General features: G+C 34.6%; 1 protein-coding gene across 2 annotated transcripts in view; it reads left to right on the top strand.

The window, feature by feature from the left end:
* LAMA2 (laminin subunit alpha 2) overlaps positions 1-18639 on the top strand; it is a 308934-nt gene that overhangs the window by 44182 nt on the left and 246113 nt on the right. The window lies entirely within an intron of this gene.

The following is an 18639-nucleotide window of genomic DNA, read 5'->3' on the forward strand; positions in this document are numbered from 1 at the left end:
GAATGGTTTAAAAAATTGATGACTCACCTATAAGGAGCTGTAGTCATTCTAGGGCGAGTGTTCCTCTGCAGTGGAGGATACTGGTATTTGGAAAGAATAATGTGGTTTGCAGCAAAACTGGACGCTCCTTGGTGCTGCTAGCTGTATAATCTGATAGAGATAGTTAAGCTTATTGTTGATATCCACTGTTTACTTCTCATCTGCTGCAACTCAATTAAAACACATTAGCTTGGATGTTTGCTTTTCTTTTAAAATAGGAAGTTGGAACGCTGGTGTGCTTTGAGTATCTAGCATGTGACTGCTCAAATGGAAAAAGTTCAAAACATGATCAACTTCTATATACAAGTCTGTGTTTGAATATCAGTCCACAAAGCTTTTATTTCAGTGTTATTCACACCAGTTCTTTCTATTACTTTAATGTGAGTAGGTAAGATTGATGGTGAAATTGGCCATGATAATTAGTTGAATTTTTTTTTTTTTAATTTTTTTATTTTTTTTGTTATCTAGACGATAAAATGATGGAATATAACTGTAGTGTATTACAGTATGTGGGTTTTATTCACCTCTGAGCAGTGACAACGCTGTCAGGTCTCATGGAAAATTCTGAAGCTACTTAAAACAATTTTTCTAGCAACTTTTGTCAGGAGTCTTAACTCTTAGAAAAGCAAAAATATAAGTGTCAAAGAATATGCAACATAACTGAGCACTGAAATTAAATTTGAATATAAGAGCCTCCTTAGTTTTTTTTTTTATTTTATTTTATTATTATTATTGTTTCTTGTATTGTGCAAGGAGCATTTGTGTCATCTGAAATGCAATGAGTCATCTCTTACGGACAAGTAGCTGTGGTCTACCACTGCTGTGATTAGGAAAAAGTAGACATCCTTAGGCAGCTGTCCACTTAGATTACCAATTATATTCTTGTTACTTTAACACAAGTGATTTTGAAGACAGAAGACAAACTGATTTTCTTCAAAACTTCTATATATGTTACCCCCTGTACTGTTGGTTTATTAACTGTAATCTAACAAGTTCTGTGTAAGCCCGTATTACTGTGCTAGACCTGTCTGTCATCTTAGATCACGTCTTATCTGTGCTGTATCCTTCAATCAGGTGCTATTCCTGTATGCCCTGAAATATTAGAGATTTTACAGATTTGACTGTTTACTGTTAGACTGCAGGGTGCTGGAGGTTCCTTACAGACTCAGTTGTTCTGTAATCAGTTTACCTTCAATGAAATATTTGTCTGTCTAAATTTTGAGTCATTGCTCCTGTTGAATTAGGTAGCAGATGTCCCAGATCTTTCCTCTACTTGCCAATGTCAGTTCTGCTTTTATTTTTTTCCCCCAAATTATAGAGAATTGTTGCTAAACAACTAATTCCTAAATTCTTTCTCATCAGTGGCTTTTCTTGAACTTTTCCTATCCTGTTTTTTTTAAATAAATCATCTTTCTAGCCATCACACAAAATTTACAGTGAAAATTGCATTAATTCTGGATAACTGTATACTGTTCATTAAATAGGTAGGTTTGGGCCATATTATATCTTTGATTCCAAATTGTACATTGCCTTCATTTAGTTATTTATTGAAAAGTACATATTTAAATAAATGGGCATTCCAGTGTGATGTAAAACCAGTTTATATGTAGAAGTGGTTACTTTGCCTTAAAGCTTTATGTCAGAATATTTTTGAAGTTGATTGCACCTAGATAATCTTCTGGAAATTCTTGGTCTTCTGGAAATAATTTAATGTTTAAATATGCAAGAGTCATTGAATATCAGCTTTTTGGGTGTGTTGCATTTTCACTGATTGTCTCTCTATTTAATATTAGTCATGCTTCAACACAGGAAGGTTAGTCATTGCAGTTAATTTCCATAAGAAGGGAATTCTCCTGGGTGTTATTTTCTCATCTAACTGTGGCAAGAATTATACATCTCTGTAGAATGATTCACTCTGCTTGTATTAGCTTTTTATGAGAATCTCTCGAGGAGCATAATTTAACTCTAGGTGTTTTTTAGTGAATAATGCATGTACAGTTAAAAGTTGGTGTTTTTTTTGTTTGTTTGTTTGTTTGTTTGTTTTTCTGCCTTTCAAATTAAATTTCCAGGAACTGATTTGCTATGCATAAAATGGAAGAGGAAATGTTATAGGTTGTGTCCCATTATATCACTGTCTGAAGAAAGGATCGTTTAATTAGGTTTACTGTAATAGCTATTATTTGAAAAATAGATAGCCATCTAAGGTTATCCTGATAGAGCTAAGGAGTATATAAAAAATATTTTCATATTTTCCTCTTTGAATTGTTATAAAATTCAAATTCAACTGTATAACAATTGCAGAATTGTTATAACTGGTGATCAGCTTTCAGGCCTGCTGGAATATAGAAGCAGTTGTTAGTTAAAATGTTTCTGTGGCTCTGAAATGAATCTTCTGCACATACTACTTCCTGTGATAAATCAAAGCACATTTATAGCAGGCTTCCAATTGCAAGTGTGTGTGCTCAAGAGCTTAATGAAACTCAAGACACATATCTCAAGAATGTTTTGCATGTTCTAAATTCACTTTCCTGCTTCTCAGTTGCATTCAGCATCTAGAAGAAGAACTTTGTAGCTTTCCTACAAATCCTATCAATTGTGCAGCTGTAGCAATGGTAATTATAATAGGAGGTGATTTCCCGATTAAGGTATTTTCTTCCATCTAAGTTTGTACAGGTTATTAAAAGTAGTAATAAAAATAATGATTTCAGCTTACCTGATTCTAACAGTGAAGGAGACAAAACTGATTTCACTTTATAGTACTGTATTTCAATGTTATTCAGCAGTGTCTGCTGGCTTACAGATGTTTAGTATTATTACAGGTTTCTCAGTCATCCACAGGATAGCAACAACAGTAAATGAGATTTAAACAGGCTACCGAGGAGACTTGTCTTAAAAGTTTATGTTGTTTTATAACTGAGTTATTTTTAATGTTAAGCTAGAAGCACCATACACCACTAGATTAAGCTATCTTGGTAAAATTCTACAGACCCAAATCTGTAGAATTCTTTCTGTAGCCTGTATTGTAAAATCATTAGGTTGGAAAAGATCTTTAAGATCATCAAGTCCAGCTGTTACCCTGCCACCATTGTGACCACTAAACTATTTCCGTAAGTGCTACATTCACACATTTCCTTACATCTCATATTACATGGAGCTGAGGGGAAAAGCAGAATTTACCAAGGGCAAGTTTGTCCCTTAATTTTTCAGACCAGATAAAAAGGGAAGGTATTGCTTTGTGTAATGCACTGCACTGGTTGTATGCTTCAAAGTTGTAAGGATTTTTTTCAGTCAAATCATATCTGTGTCAGAGTTGCTCTGTGGTGGAATTTTAGAGATTTGCTTGGAAACTAGGGATTGTACCTACTACTTCTATCTGAAATATGAGTGCTATGGCTAGAACATTACAAACCAAGTCAAAGAGTTTGTGGTTCTACAAAAAGTATTCTTTGTGTGTTTGCTGGAAATGAGAAATACTGTTAAAAGCTTGTTATCCCGCTTTTTGTAAAAATACACAGAGAGAACTTTGGAGAAAACTTCCAAAGACCTCCCTCATCCTGTGTTTTATTGGAGAAGTTAATAGTTATGTTTTTTTCCTACACTTTATGAATATATATCTCATGACCCAAGATTTTTTTTTTTTTCCATAAATTTTGGGAGGAAGATACTATTTTGTAGTTGTATAGGCTCGGAAGTGCCTAATGAGTTCCATGTGAAATCGCATCTGTTCTTCTTTAATTTTTGTTCTATTTTCTATTGTTCTACCCCTTAATAGTTCTCTTACTAGCCAAACCTACAATCTTAATACGTAAAACACCTCTTCCTTAAGAATAACATTAGCTAACTACATTCGTCGTTTCATTCACAAGTGACTTGCTAAATCTCTGTTACTTATTTAAAGGTCCTCACCCTTACCAACTGCCTGAGGGAATGTCTGAAAGGACTTCAGATGTGGAAAATAATCTTTGAATGTTTTTATTTCAGTTGCCTTCCATTCCCACACTCCTGTTGTATAACTGTACATTTTTTGCTTCCATGACTTAATTAGCATTCACATGATTAATCTTTATCTGGTAAATATGGTACATATTTTTATATGTAAATAAGGAAAAGTTATCTTGTGCTGTTACCAGTTCACCATTCAGTACTTTGTTTTACCACCTTCAAGCAAGGATGGAGACTCACTAGGAACTGGGATAATGTTCTCCAGCATTAAGAGCTCTGCTTTTATCTGAATTCTTATTTATGTAGTTGGATGTTATCAATATTACCATAGAATTTGGGATGATGGATATGGATGTATTCAGGTAGAGAAGTTAGAGACAGTCTGCCGGGATTACGCTTATTGTAACTGGAACCAGCAACTCTGCGTAAAACTGAAATTGCATCTTAATTTCTGATCTTTTCTTTCTCAGTGATTTCTCAACTCCTTCTTTGATTAAATTCTGAAATGATAGCATCTGCTGCCTGAGGTTAATTACATTTCTGCTGCCCAAAGTAAGGCCTGTAAAGCTGTAAACTGTAAGGCTTCTGACATGAATGAGTTCCTGAAAAGACTATCCTTAAGTATAGATGAGCATGTGCTAGTGCTGAACTTGAGGATGAGCAGTTGAACTCTTAACTGTGGCTCCGGTGGAATTATGCTGTAACTTACTCAAGTGGAAATTCATAGTTTTCCAAGTTTGGTGGCCTACACAGTCTAGAAATTTGGTTTCTTTTTTTTGACAGAAGCTTGAGAGACCAACAGTGAGTGAGTGACTGCAAGTACTCACAGCTATAGGAGTGTTAAATAAATAAATGGAGAGGGTAACATATAACCTCTGAGTGTGTGGCTACACGCACCGACTAGCCTGATGTCCCATAACAGTGTGCGCTTTCAGAAGAAGGAAGCCTGCCTATTCCCCTGGTTTCCCCACAGTTTTTTTCTGCATTTTCTTCTGTGTGGTCACTTTCCTTACTGAATACTGTTTCCTCAGGTGTGTGTGTGTAACTAACAAAAATGAATAGAATATTGGTGAGAAGGTTCAACCTCTACTGCCATACCACCAACATCTGCTTCTGATGTCAAGGGCTAACATAATAAAATAGGGAGCATTGTTTTCAGAGTAGCCCTTGTATATTAAATAACACTGTGTCTTAGTTTGTCTTAGTAAATAGTTTTATCTCAACTTGTGAGTTCTACTTTGTTGGTTGTTTTTTGTTTGTTTTTTCATTCTCTCCCCTATCCCACTGTGAAGAGAGTGAGTGAGTGGTGCTGAGCCACATGCTGAGTTATACCACAACACAGTTCTCTTGTTCAGTAGTCTTTTCTTGTTATTTCTGATGGACTGGGACTATTTCTCAGTGACTGTGGTGATGCAGATAAATGTCTTTGTTAGCAATAGGAATATGTTACTCTAAAATCAGAATGAAATAAGTACAGTTGAGTATTTTGTGCTGGGCTTGAATCTATTCTTTGTGCACCAGGTATGTTACTCTGTGTTATTGGTAACAAACAAACAAAATGATTGAGATGGCTTTTCATTCCAAACTGTGTCTACATAATTCGATGCTTTTCATATTCAGTTTACTTCTAACTACATATTGATTTACAGTTTAGGTTAATGTGGATGCCTTGTGTTATTTTGAACAGACTCTTCAGATTCACTGTGTAACATTTGCATTCAAAGAAATTAACAGTAAAAGCACACAAGCAAATTATTAATAATAAAATAGAAATTTATTTTCTTAAAGTAGACAGCAGGTTGCAAATGATTGCAATCTTGAGCCTTAATGCTTTGCAGAAACCGAGTTTGAGTAGGATTGCTCATTAATAAGGAGATAGTGATTTGATCACTGCTACAGGAATATGACAGTTTTTATGGTTGATTTCAGGAAAATATATCACAAAATAGAAAAATCACAGTTGTTTATAATGTTAGCACATTCACTGTGGGTGCGTTATCAGAACAAAATTGGTGTTAGTATACTTTCTCTAGCAGTACAAAGCCAGAACAATGCTCACTGTAGCTTTAAAGAACACCTACAAGGAAACTCCATCAAATAATGACTAAAATTTTATTAAACATTTTGCAGGTTGAAGAATATGTTAGGGAGGTTGAAAAATTGTTTCACTACTGTCAGACTACTTTTATTCATTTTCACGTCTACCTGCGAGAGAGTGAAATAAGCTGAACAGGCCATTGTGATTTGGCAGTCACATCCCACTTTTCTGCCAAATGCCACTCTTAACTGAAGTGGTATTAGCTATTTGTGTTTGACTCTCTTAGGTGGGAATAATGCAAAGCCTGTGATGGGGAGAAATATATCTCATAGTTTTTTAATGATATTCTATGGGTTTTGGTTCTGCTGCTCTGAATATTGTTCCTTGATATACAGGCACTAAAGCTAGCTTTTGGTGCTTTGATCAGTATCCTGAGAAGATTCATTCTGAAGCCAAAAATGGTTTTGTAGCTTTCAGTCAAAAATATTTGAGTTAATCCTGGTATAATTTATGTCTCTGTTTCTGATTTGGCAGTTTGGGTAAATAGGAATATATCTGACTGTAAGGAATCTGGGAGGACAATCAGGTATTATGTAATAGAATCAAAGTTATATGTCTGTTTCAGTAGTGTGTTCTCCATGTTCCTGGTGCAACTGTATGTTCGTATATACAACAATTTAAATTCCATGAGGACCCTGTGATTAAAATGACTTAGACAAACCATTTACACATGTTGAGGTAGCTAGTTACAGAAATCATTATTTCGCTGTCATGTAAGTATTGTTTAAGAATGAACACCATGCCCTTTAAGTTCTTAGTGGATTTAGGTTAGAGTGTAGAGTTAAGATTATGGTACGTGGTATAGCAATTTAATGTGCTGAATAACCATGGAGTTAGTATTTTGCTTCTGGTATTTGGTGTATGGAGTCACTAAATTCATTTGACTGCTGTAAGTAAATGATCCTTTCATGTGAAGTATAAATTCTATCAAAGCATAGAGCATATAGAACTGGATAAGTAGATTTAACTTCTCTTTTTACCCCTTAACAAGGAATCATTGTGTACTTGGTACTTACACAAAAGTGGTCTGAAATATAGCTGAACTGTGTAAGACACTATTGGTTTGTCTTCATTTAAGCACAGCTTTTACTGGATTTTTCTGGACCTTTTTTTCTGTAATTAGCACAGTAATATCAAAGTGTCTATTAAACATGAACCGTTGGGGTAGTAATTTCTTGCAGTACTCATGCAAGTGAATTATATAATACTCACTACACCCATTTGAAGATCTCAAAGTCCTTTTGCAAGAGGATTTGGAAACAGTATCATCTTTTCCAGTGGTAATGGTGTGAATAGGAAAGGTTTCTTATGTTTAAGGAAAAAATGAATGTATTTGACAGGTATAAGTAATTAGATTTAAAAGAATATGTCATAAGAGGTATATTTGGAAGTTCTAACCTCATTTATTTGTGTTTTTATTCTCTTAATCAGACATGTAGTGTTTTTGACCTGCTTGTATCTTTTTTTACTCTATTTATTTAAAGCGCTGAGAACTCCTTATGTATTGCCACACCAGTAAACAAACAAACAAACAAAAAAACAAAACAAAAAAACCCTCCCAGTTACTTATAGGGCAGAGATCTCTGCTTTACAGATGTAGAATGAGACATAATGTTGGGTCTTGGAATAGACCAATGATGGATCTGGGAGCAGAGCTTTGGTATTTTGACTTCCAGACGTTAGTGTGATTGATTCATCTCTGTATACTTTTGGCAGAGAATTTTTATAAAAGCTATTTCCATTTCTTTTAAGTAACACTTCACAAACACACACACACACACAGAGAGACAGAAATGGAAGGAGGAAAATTCCATTCATCTTAGGATGCCACATGAAGAAAATCTGCACAGTTCTGTTATTATTTATAGAGAAGGCATTCTAATTGAAAAAAGTCATGCTTTTAGAAGTAGGAATACAGTGCTGCTTGTTCTTTTTATTTTAAAGTAAAATAGAAATTGTATAAGAACTATGTACATGAAGTTCATCCATTTGTTTCCAGCACTTTTTGTTATCTACATAATGTAACCGTGAGTTCCTCAAAACAGTGGCACATCTATCTTAAATGGAAAAACCCTCAAACACTCATTCTCTGCAAAAAAAAAAATAATAATAATTTTTCCTTGAAGTACTTTAAGTTTAGTGAGAAAAATCTCACTTGATATCTCTTAGTCTTACCCTACTTTCATAAAATGCTCCTCATATATATATTCTCTCTCTTTTTTTTTTTTTTCTATAAATGAAGACATTCCGTGTATTTTCCAAATAAATATTTTACACGGCTATACCTATGGGTTATATATATATGTATAAATGGTTATTTTATAGCCAACTTTTAATAGAATCTCTGCCTAATACAAACACTGAAAATTTGTTTAGTCGTAAGTTAATTATGTATATATTTATATACTTCTATATTTATTCCTTTTATTCACTAAATGAATATTTTGTTTTACAGTTATACCTGAATTCTTTCAGTGCTTTCTTTGTGGGATGGCCTTATGGTCATGTGGATATTTCAGTTTTTAGAAGCAGGATGACCGAGTACGCAGTAGTATAAATAGATGCAGAAAGGAAATGTTGAAAAGAATTTCCATGTTGGCATATACTCTCCTATGAACTGAACAGAAAGTTTCTTGAGACTCAGATGGCAGAAGAAATAGTTCTTCAAAAATCCTGTTCCATGTTTAGACTCTGTTATGTTAGTGTGTCTGTTGCTAGAAGCTGTGCTGTGTGTAGGAATCCAGGAGGAATGGCCAGAACCCAACCCCTGAAATCAATGAAATAGAATGTTGCAGGCAGCGATAGATATTTAGAAATGTTTTGTAAAGATCATATGTAGTTGATGAGTTCTTCAGTAATGCTGTTTTAGTCTTTGCTGTGTTCATAGCCTTGTCAATTTAAGTTATCAAAAATCAGAACCTTCAAGACAAATTATAAAAAAGCATGTGATGTACGTCACAGATGCATTCACAGATGATGAAGGGCAACAAAGCTAGTGAAGGATCTGGAGCCTTCTGATGATGAGAGACTTGAAGGAACTGGGGTTGATCAGTCTGGAGAAAAGAAGACTTGGAAAACATCACTTTCTCCAACTACCTGAAAGGAGGTTGTGTTAAGGTGGGGATTTGCCTTTACCAGGTAGCTAGTGACAGAATAAGAGGTAATGCCCTTAAGTTGCACAAATTTCTTCTCAGACAGTGGTGATGCATTGAAGCAGGCTGCCAGGAAGATAGTGGAGTCACTGTCCCTGGAGGTCTTCAAGAAGTGTGTAGATGGGGCACTGATGGGAATAGTTCATTCAGTGGGCATGGTGGTGGATGAGATGGTCTTAGGGATCTTTTCCAAACTTAATGATTCTATGATTCTCTGTACCTTTTAGTTGTCTTTGCTTGAAGAAATGTCACCTGGGAGTGGCTGCAGATTTGACTCAGCTGTAGAGAACCCCAAGAGACTGGGAGATAGCCACATTTGAGACACAATCAGCATGTACCTACAACCTTCAACCTTTGCTTGAAACAGTCTCTCTTGAGGATACCTGTTGACTGCAGTATCCAGATTCTGTAAAGCTGATGATGCCAGTGATGAAATAATACTGTCTCCATTCATGAAGAAGTGTATCCAGTGTGAGCATTTATTTTCAGTCCAACCTTGCTAGACAAAGCTGGAAATATTTGCATCATCACAGAATCTGGTCAGTTGTGCTACAGAACATGATCAAGGAAAGGGCAGTATAGAAATTGTAGTCTTTGCGCAATGAGGACAAATTGTGTTTAACAGAATAGTTATGGTGTATGCTGCTACTTTGGCAATTAAAAGCATAAGTTTAATAAATATTATTAAAGAACATATATATATATATATATATCCCTGCCTTTTTCCCCCCTCTAAAAAAAGCAGACAATACGATGACTTTACTGTATCCAGGTAATGGTAGACTGACTGAATGTAAAATCAACTAGAGGAGCTGGAGAGGAATCAGAAGATTAATGTTAAACCTTTAAGTGTTCTAAGTAAAAGTTTGCAAGAGTGTCTGAAGACATGAAGCCACGTTTTTAGTACTGAATTTTTAATATCAAGTATACTTGGAGTGAAAGGTTCAGGTTTTTGTACGATTATCTTTGGAGATATTTGCAATATTTGTCCTTCAGATTACTCTTCTGTTTGTTTCAAATAAGACCATAAATACTCAAGTTTAGCCTCTATATAGAGATTATAATCCTTTGTGGCACAGCAAAAGATTTTCTTTCCCTCCCACCTGCTTGAGATCAATTGAATGGTATAAAGCCAGTAGAATTAAATTAAAGCAGACATATCAAAACACAGGCTAAAATAATTAAGGTGGAAAAAAACAACTAAGCACCCAAAACCCACAAACCTCCACCACCACCAAACAACACCAAACTAATAAAAACAAAGTCAAGTAAGCCTCTGAAATATTAATCTTCACCCCACAAAAATCAGTAGAAAAACAAAATTCTGCTATTTGACAGCAAGGGTACTTTCCTTTGATCTCAACTGTATTGACTGTATAATTGAAGCATTACTTAAAAAAAAAAAAAAAAAAAAAAAAAGAGAGAGAGAGAAAGCCTGTCAATATCACTTTACAGGGGGAGTATACAACTATGGAAAACCTGTCTACCAACCTATGTGCACAATGTTACTAAAATGTTTGAATACTCAGATGAGCAGAAATCTGTGAGGAATATTTACAAGTGGCTTTATGGGAGTTAAGTGGTTGTCAGAAGATGACCCCAGGCATTGTTTCAGAATATGAACTATTAATTGAAATATACATATCTGCTAACTTTCCAATAAGTAGATAACTATAAGAATTATTTTTCAACTCCTTTGTGTAACACTACAAAGAATGTAAAGACTAATGAGTAATTGTTCACTGTTTTATTGCTTAGAGATTCAAATATATTTTTTGTAAGCACTTGAAATCTTAAATATATAGTGTTAGAAAATTCCATGGGAAAGAAGTGACTTGACAATTATTATCTTATTACATATATTGATATATTATATATATATAATATATTATACATATAATTATAATATAATATATTATATATAATATATATATAATACTATGTAATATATATTAATTATATATCTTAGAAATTTTAGTTTGGGATTTTATAATAGTATTGTTAGAACAGTTCTCTTAGAATTCAGTGCTACAATTTAACAAGAAGGTAGACTATATTTGTGTGTAATAAGAACTGTGGTGTTTGCAGATGCAACTCCACACCTTACTTCCAAAGTAACTGATTCTACAGTGGCTGTAGCTCAGTTGGAAGCCTTTTTCTGCAGGAAATTACTATGAAGAAAATCCTCTGTCTATGACACTGCAGAAATCATACTTATTCAACCTTGCAATTTTATTTTTAAATAATGGCTTTTTGTCATAGAAGATAATGTTTTCTGTCTATAAGGAATAGATTGTCTTCATCAGTCTTTCCTCTGCATTTAGGATACACCAAATATCTAAGCATGATAGATTTCCCGAATGTTCTTTTATTTTTTCCACTATAATACAGTTTATCTCATCTTACCTGTAGGGATTTTGAAGTTTTACCTATTTACTTAAGATTTTTCTTTTGAAAAATACGGTGCCTATTTCCTTGTTCTCTCTATCCTTAAAAGAAGCTTCTTGACCCATTACCTTCCCTGTTTCATGTATCAAAATCTTCCAAATTCTATGTAAGCTGGGAGTTATATTTCATTCCTGCTTGTCTTTGGGTACAGGGTTTTCTGTGTTGTTCAGCAACAACGCAAGGGACCATGGGCAAAAATTGGAACAAGGGAAGTTCAATACAAATGTGTGAAAGAACTTTCTTACTTCGCATGTAACAGCACTGAAACCAGCTGCCCAGAGGGGCTGTGGAGTTTCCTCCTCTGGAGGTACTGAAGGCCCAACTGGATACTTTCCTGCTCAAACTACTGTAAGAGGCTTGCTTTTTGCAGAGGGTTTGGACTCAATATCCAGAGGTCCTTTTCAACTTCTAGTTTTTTTTTGTCAGCCAGTTCTGTTGTGTGTAGATTCATAGATGGCCATTACAGGCAGTTAAATCTGCTGTTCTTCTAACTGATCTAACTCTAATATTTATTTGTGTGTGTGTGTGTGTGCGCGCACTCCTCAGTCTTTGCCAGGCTGGTAAATAATTAAGAGAGCTCTGGAGGTTCTTATTTTACAGTCAGTCATCATAGTATTTGAGAAATGTTCAAAGATGGTATCAACTTAATGTGACAACTTACATTGCAATTTTTTTATTTTTTTTTATTTTTTTTATTTTTTTTTCACAGGTATTTATTGTCAACCAGCTATGTTTTGTCAATAATAAAGCTAAAAGTTTCATAGTATAATGTAGAACTGTGTGTGTCAGTATGTAGTTCATGTGAACTCAGAGGGTATAGAAAATAATGCCTCATAGAATGGAGCAATCTGTCACCTGGAAGGACTGAAATTAGCATCAGTCCATCGGGAAATTTGTACAAAGGTCTATTGTTATAGGCAAAGTGTATGGCAACTGGAAACTTTTTTTTTTTTTTTTTTTGCAGTTTTCTATCTTTCAAAGTAGTGAGACCAGCTGAAGGAAAACCCATGATATGTATTTTTGTCTGAATTTTTTGAAAAAAGCAATCTATTAGCTCTTCATCTGAGCGTCCATTGGTAAAATCTCTAATTATTCAAATAAATATCGCAATAGTGATAGTAGTATTGCTGAAGCTCGTTAAAATCCTACTGCAAGACCTGAAAGATTCCTTTCCCTAATGTGTCATCCTGTGCATTTTTACAACAATGTACAAGGATATATCTATATGCAATCCTTATTAATTTTAATTGAATGTAAAGATGTGGTATCTGTGACAGCTCTGAGTCTACTTTTATAAAGACAAAGAATAGGCTTTCCGCTAATGCAGAGAAGTATTAAGAGAAACTGATGTAATTTAATTTTAACGAATGTTAAAGGAAATATGTGTAAGAATGTTCAAGCTGACATAATCTAAGCCAGATGTCTTATACAGTTCCTGCTTGTGACTGCCTACCAGGGTGCACATTTTGTCACTAGTTCTAGTGAATTTTAGAGTGTAGTCTCTCTGGCTTTCTGACAACTATCTCCTGAGTCCTCATTTGATCTTACTATTCAGTCACAGTTGAAGTTAGGGGACAAAAATCTATTTAAGGAAGCTATTAGGCTTCCATGTTGGTTTTTTTTTTCCTCTGGAACATTATGGCTTTTAAATATGTTTTCAATATTTATTAAAACATACTGAAATAATGAAATCATTTTAGAAAGTGTAATGCTAGTGTGACTGCATATATGTACAAATATACTAGGTAGTGCATCATTTATGTTTTATTGAAATTATGATTATGTAGATATGTTGTTCCAACATTTTATAGCCCACTTGTACCTACCAAAGTTTGTGCCAAATAAGTGTATATAGTACACAATGACTATTTCAATATACTAGAACTAAGGAAGATAGCTAAACTAACACAGAATATTCAAAATATTTCTGGGGTCTTATACATAATTGAAGAGTTCTTTAAGTTTGTATATAAGAAATGCCGATCTGTATTACAGCACAGTATGCGTCAAATGCAAATTAAACTTTTTTTAGTATTATTTCTGTTTTTCTGCCAATTCATGCCTCAGAATACTGCCTGTGTGGAAATGAAATCAAGCCAACGTGTTTTATTCATTGGGAAGTTGAGAGGTTATATTTGACTTGTGGAAAGCATGTTTTACACTCTTTCTTCAGTACTGTAGTTAGTAAAGACCTAGATATTTCTCATTGTTTTCTTAGAAGCACTGAAACTGAATGAATCAAAAATTACAATGTTATCTGAGGTGACAAAGTTCTTAATAAAATAAGGACTTATTTAATGTAGCCTGGATTTCAGTAATGTGGACGTGTAAAATGTTAAATGTAAATTTTTCATGCAGTTGAAGGGCAGGTTTTAAGACCAGCATGGATATGAAATCATGTTTAGCCAACCGGATATCATTCAACGTACTGTGACTGACTTGGTGGATGAGGAGAGAGCAGCATGTGTTGTTTATCTTAACTTTATTAAGGCTTTTGCTGTCTTAATAACATCTTCATAGAAAAGTTGATGAAATACAGGCTAGGTAAGTTGAGGTGGACTGAAAACAGAATGTCCAAGCCCAGATAGCTGTGATCAGTGGCATGAAGTTTAGTGAATGACTGTGAATGTACTAAAGAACTTGAAGCATCTGTTCTGTGATAGAGGCTTAAAGGACAAGAGAACAACAACATGTTGGTGGGTAAATCAGCTCAGAAAATGAGAATTGAAACTGATTTTTATTCAAGCTCACCAGCTGAGAGAAATAAAATTTGCCCTGAGGAATCAGATGGAAACAATTTAAAAGTAAGTGCAAGAAGTCTTTTACATGTGGTAAGATTAATTATTCCATTCGTGCTTTCATAACTCAGTTTGGGTTTTTTAAGTGTAGATGATGAGTAGAGGTCATTTATTAAACTCCACAACATGACTTCATTGTCTCTTGTAAGATACCAGAGTAAACATTTCAGTCTTTCTGTTTAAGCTGATAGTGTGGAGATTTAATGGCACTAGCTAATTCTGGCTCTGCAATGTGGTTTCAAGAAGGCTGGCTGTATAGCTTTGTGGTTTTGTTTCTGTGGTTTGTTCTCTTTTGTGTTTTGGTTTTTTGTTTGTTTGTTTTGTTTTGTTTTTGTTTTTTTCTTTTTTGCCTTACATAAAGTAATAGCTTTGTTAAGAAAAAAGTCAGGAGTATATTTTGCCTGGAGGCTTCAGATTCCAAAGCTCTCTTCTACCATTAAGAAAATTCTCCTTTTGTTTTTTCATTTTTATTCAGTATCCTAATCTTTTTTTTCTTTTCCTCTACTTCTTAAGTGGGAGGGAACTAGGAAGACTAATCATCTTCACTTATATTTTTCCCATTCTGTTTTTCATAATAGCTCTCTCTGACAGCTGTGGGGAAAAAAATAAATTAGTTAAAAACTAGGAGATGAATGATATATCTTCCACAATATGATATGAGCTGAGCCAATTGCAGTTTTTTTCCACACCATTTTCAGTACTTATTTATTTATTTATTGCTTTTAAGGTCAGCAAAGGCCTTAGAGGTTTTTTGAGCTGTGGAAAGGCAAGGGTAATATGACTATGTAATCAATGACCCCTCTTCAGGTGCCTCTGTGAGGCTAGCTTTGTTATCACGTTTCTTTAGGTTTGGGTGTTATTTTATTGTGTCTCTTATGTTGAAGTTGAATATGTGGTAGGGTATGTGTGATGTTACACAGTATGATGAGAGAAAATCACCTGAAGCTAAAAGCAAACTACCTCTACCACTAAACATCTGAAACTACATTTAAAAAACAAAACAAAAAAAAAAAAAACAACAAAAAAAAAACAAAAAACACACACACAAAAAAAAACCCACACAAAAAAAAAAAACAACACGGGTGGCTACATAATAATACTGCAGTGTACAATATCTTAAGGCAACAGAAAAGCAGACATAAATGGGGACTGAAGTAGTTGTTGTTTGACTTTATTTTCTTCTGGACAAATGGGCTTAGTGTCATGTTTTCTTCAGTCTGTGAGCTCTGTTGTGTCTGGGAAGCTATTTCTTCTAATTGGACTTATTTTCCAGTTGTATAAAACTCTATATCTGCATTGTGGATAGAGTGCATTAAGTTATTCCCTATGGTGCACTGCTGGAAACTATTCTTTGCTGCAACATCCTTTGTCCCGATTTCTTCTCCCCACTTTGTTCCCACACGCTATCATAGCTTTGTGCTGCAGCAGACAAGTATCTCTTTTTCCAGTGACACATCTTAGAACATCAGAAATTGACGTATTCTCTTTTGTCTTCTTAGTACATGTTCAGTGGCAAACTGCTCTGCTTGATTGCATGAGCATTTCAAAGTATAGGAAGATTGGCTGGAAAAGTTAGACATATTTAGGCAGGCTGTGTTGTTTGCTTCTTTGAAGGGAATAGGGGCATTTTGAGAAGACTGAACGAAAAATACAAACAATCATTCTGTTTGAAGTAGATGTTCAGGTCTACATGGATCCAGAAATCATTAAATAAAATTGGCATTGTAGCTAACACTAAGGTAACAGGGTCTACTTAAATATTTAAGATTAGCAATGTAAACTCATGCTCATCAGCCTTTTTAGGTAACCGGACATTTTACAACAGTTAAAAATGACATAAATGTTGTCTGAGACTTGATGTTTAAAAATGACATAAATGTTGTCTGAGACTTGATGTTTAAAAATGACATCTCATGGTAGGAAATACTAATTTAACGGGAAGAAAATATGAATTCCACTTCCCACTGAGGGTTCCTAAATTATGTCTTGCATCCCAAAAGGTCAACCTTATGCAGAAAATTTCCCTTCAGTTCCCTCAAGAAAAGCTCCAGGTCCAAGTAGAAGTACTATTTATTCATCTTTAAAATAGAAACTATTTAAAAAAAAAAAAAAAAAAATCAAATGGGCAGTTTATAACTGTGAATTTAAACTTGTTAAAATTAATCATCAGTGTAGAGCCTGAATGCTGTCTGTAGTGTTGGGACACTTTGAACATCTCTTGCACTCTGTCTAATGGATTCATTCCTGTGAGGAATTCCTGCAGGGAGCAGAATGTGACACAAACATCACACTGTCTCTTCAGTGAAGCATCTGATGCTGGTTTAGGTGCTTGCACGTGTATTGACTATGCACAAGTTTGTGTGGTACCTGTGGCCTGTGTTGCATTGCACTTTAAAGAGGTTACCTGAAAGTCTATTTTTGTTCTAAATGATGAACTTCTTAAGTATGCTACTTTTATCTATGTATCTTAAAATGTGTTAAAATTTAGAATGTGTCTATGCTTTGTGTATAGTCATTCTATGCGCATATTTTTATAACTCTGTGAATAATGGAGCCTTTTTGCATGCTAGTTTTCAGCTGTTCCATTGTTTTTTTCAAAAGAATTTTCTTGCTGTCACAAATTGCAAGTTGCTTCATGTGGTGCCACTGAGTTCTTTTTAGCATGATCCCTTTTGAGGAAATAAACTACTCAACTCCAAACCAAATGCCAGACTCTGTGTTAAAAATCTAAGTGATTACTAGCTTTTAGGCTATTAGCTTTATGTTGTATAAAAGAGAATAACGAGGCTCTAAGTCAACATAGGAGGTTCCACAGCTATTAACTCATCTACTCTCCTTATGCTTACATTGTTTTTTCCATGTATCCCTGTTGCGGAAGGCAGCAAATGCTATTGATTGCATTGAATAAAGATGCAAATACAACTGTATAGATTTTCAAATGTGATGAAATTGGGCTGGAATCTGTACAGAATCAATAGAATTTAAACTACTGATTGAATGGTTTGCACAGGTTAGTAACTAATTGGTTGCCTTGAACAAGCAGTAAGTTTAATATGGTTTTAAAGTGAGTTGTGAGTCACTAACTCACAATGTCAGAGAACAGCTGTACCATGACCATCTAAGCTCGTTGATTAAATGGCATACAGGTTAATTGCAGACTGGATACTGCAGTTAAAGGATTGAAAGGAGTCAGCTGAATAGTGTTCTTTATCTGTGGATGAGGAAAAAGTCATTTTTAAAAGAGCTTTAACAGTGTACAATAACTGCAAATTCAGTTTTGTTTGAAGCCTTATTTTAAGGTTATAATAATGCAATAAGTTTATAAATTGAAAGTATTATGTAAGACTAGTGTCAACTGTCACCAAATACATCTGAAGATTATTTCAGTCTATGCTTCAGAATTTTCATGTTGCTTTGGTTTAACATCCAGCCATGTCAAATTATGCTTTTCAGGATGCAAAGCTGATTAATTTCATGTGAAAGGTTAATGTATACATTCAACCCATCATATCAGTCTGTCTCCATGAATCAATTTTATCATGGCTCAGTGGTTTTGATTAGTGTTTATTGGAACTGAGAGTAAGCCAAGTTAATGATGGTTCTTCATACAGATTATAGTTTTATAGCGTATTGCCACCTAGAACTCACTTCAGCAGAATACTCAGATGTGAATAAATGCTGTGCTGAATGAAAATTATATCAACAGCATGTGCGCTTGGAAAACAATAACAACAGTACTGCTGTAAGAGACGTGAAGTTGCATACATTATTTCCTTCTTGAGGAAAGGATGGCAGGAAGCAAACCATACAAGGCAGATGTTATTCCTGTTGCTGCATTAATTACTCAATTCACCTGATAGTGAGGGTAACTATGAGGTCTTAAGCAGAATGGAAACAGTGTAATAGAAGTGATGTAGTATGCTTTTTCCAGGAGGATTTAAGCAGAAAGAAGGAGTAAGAGTTTTCGTAAGTAATTTTTGTACAACGATTTGAAGTCCAGTTGGGTAAGCAGTCATGATAATGATTTGATGATGAAAAAAATAATTGGAAGGTGCTTTGTATGTTTCCATACTTTCTTTTCTCCTGTGGCATCCTGCTGCTCAGGGTACAACCAGAGGGCACCAACTGGAATTCTAGAAGGGAGTGAGAAATAAATCACCAG

This window comes from Excalfactoria chinensis, chromosome 3, assembly GCF_039878825.1.
Source record: "Excalfactoria chinensis isolate bCotChi1 chromosome 3, bCotChi1.hap2, whole genome shotgun sequence".
NCBI classification, from domain to species: domain Eukaryota; kingdom Metazoa; phylum Chordata; class Aves; order Galliformes; family Phasianidae; genus Excalfactoria; species Excalfactoria chinensis.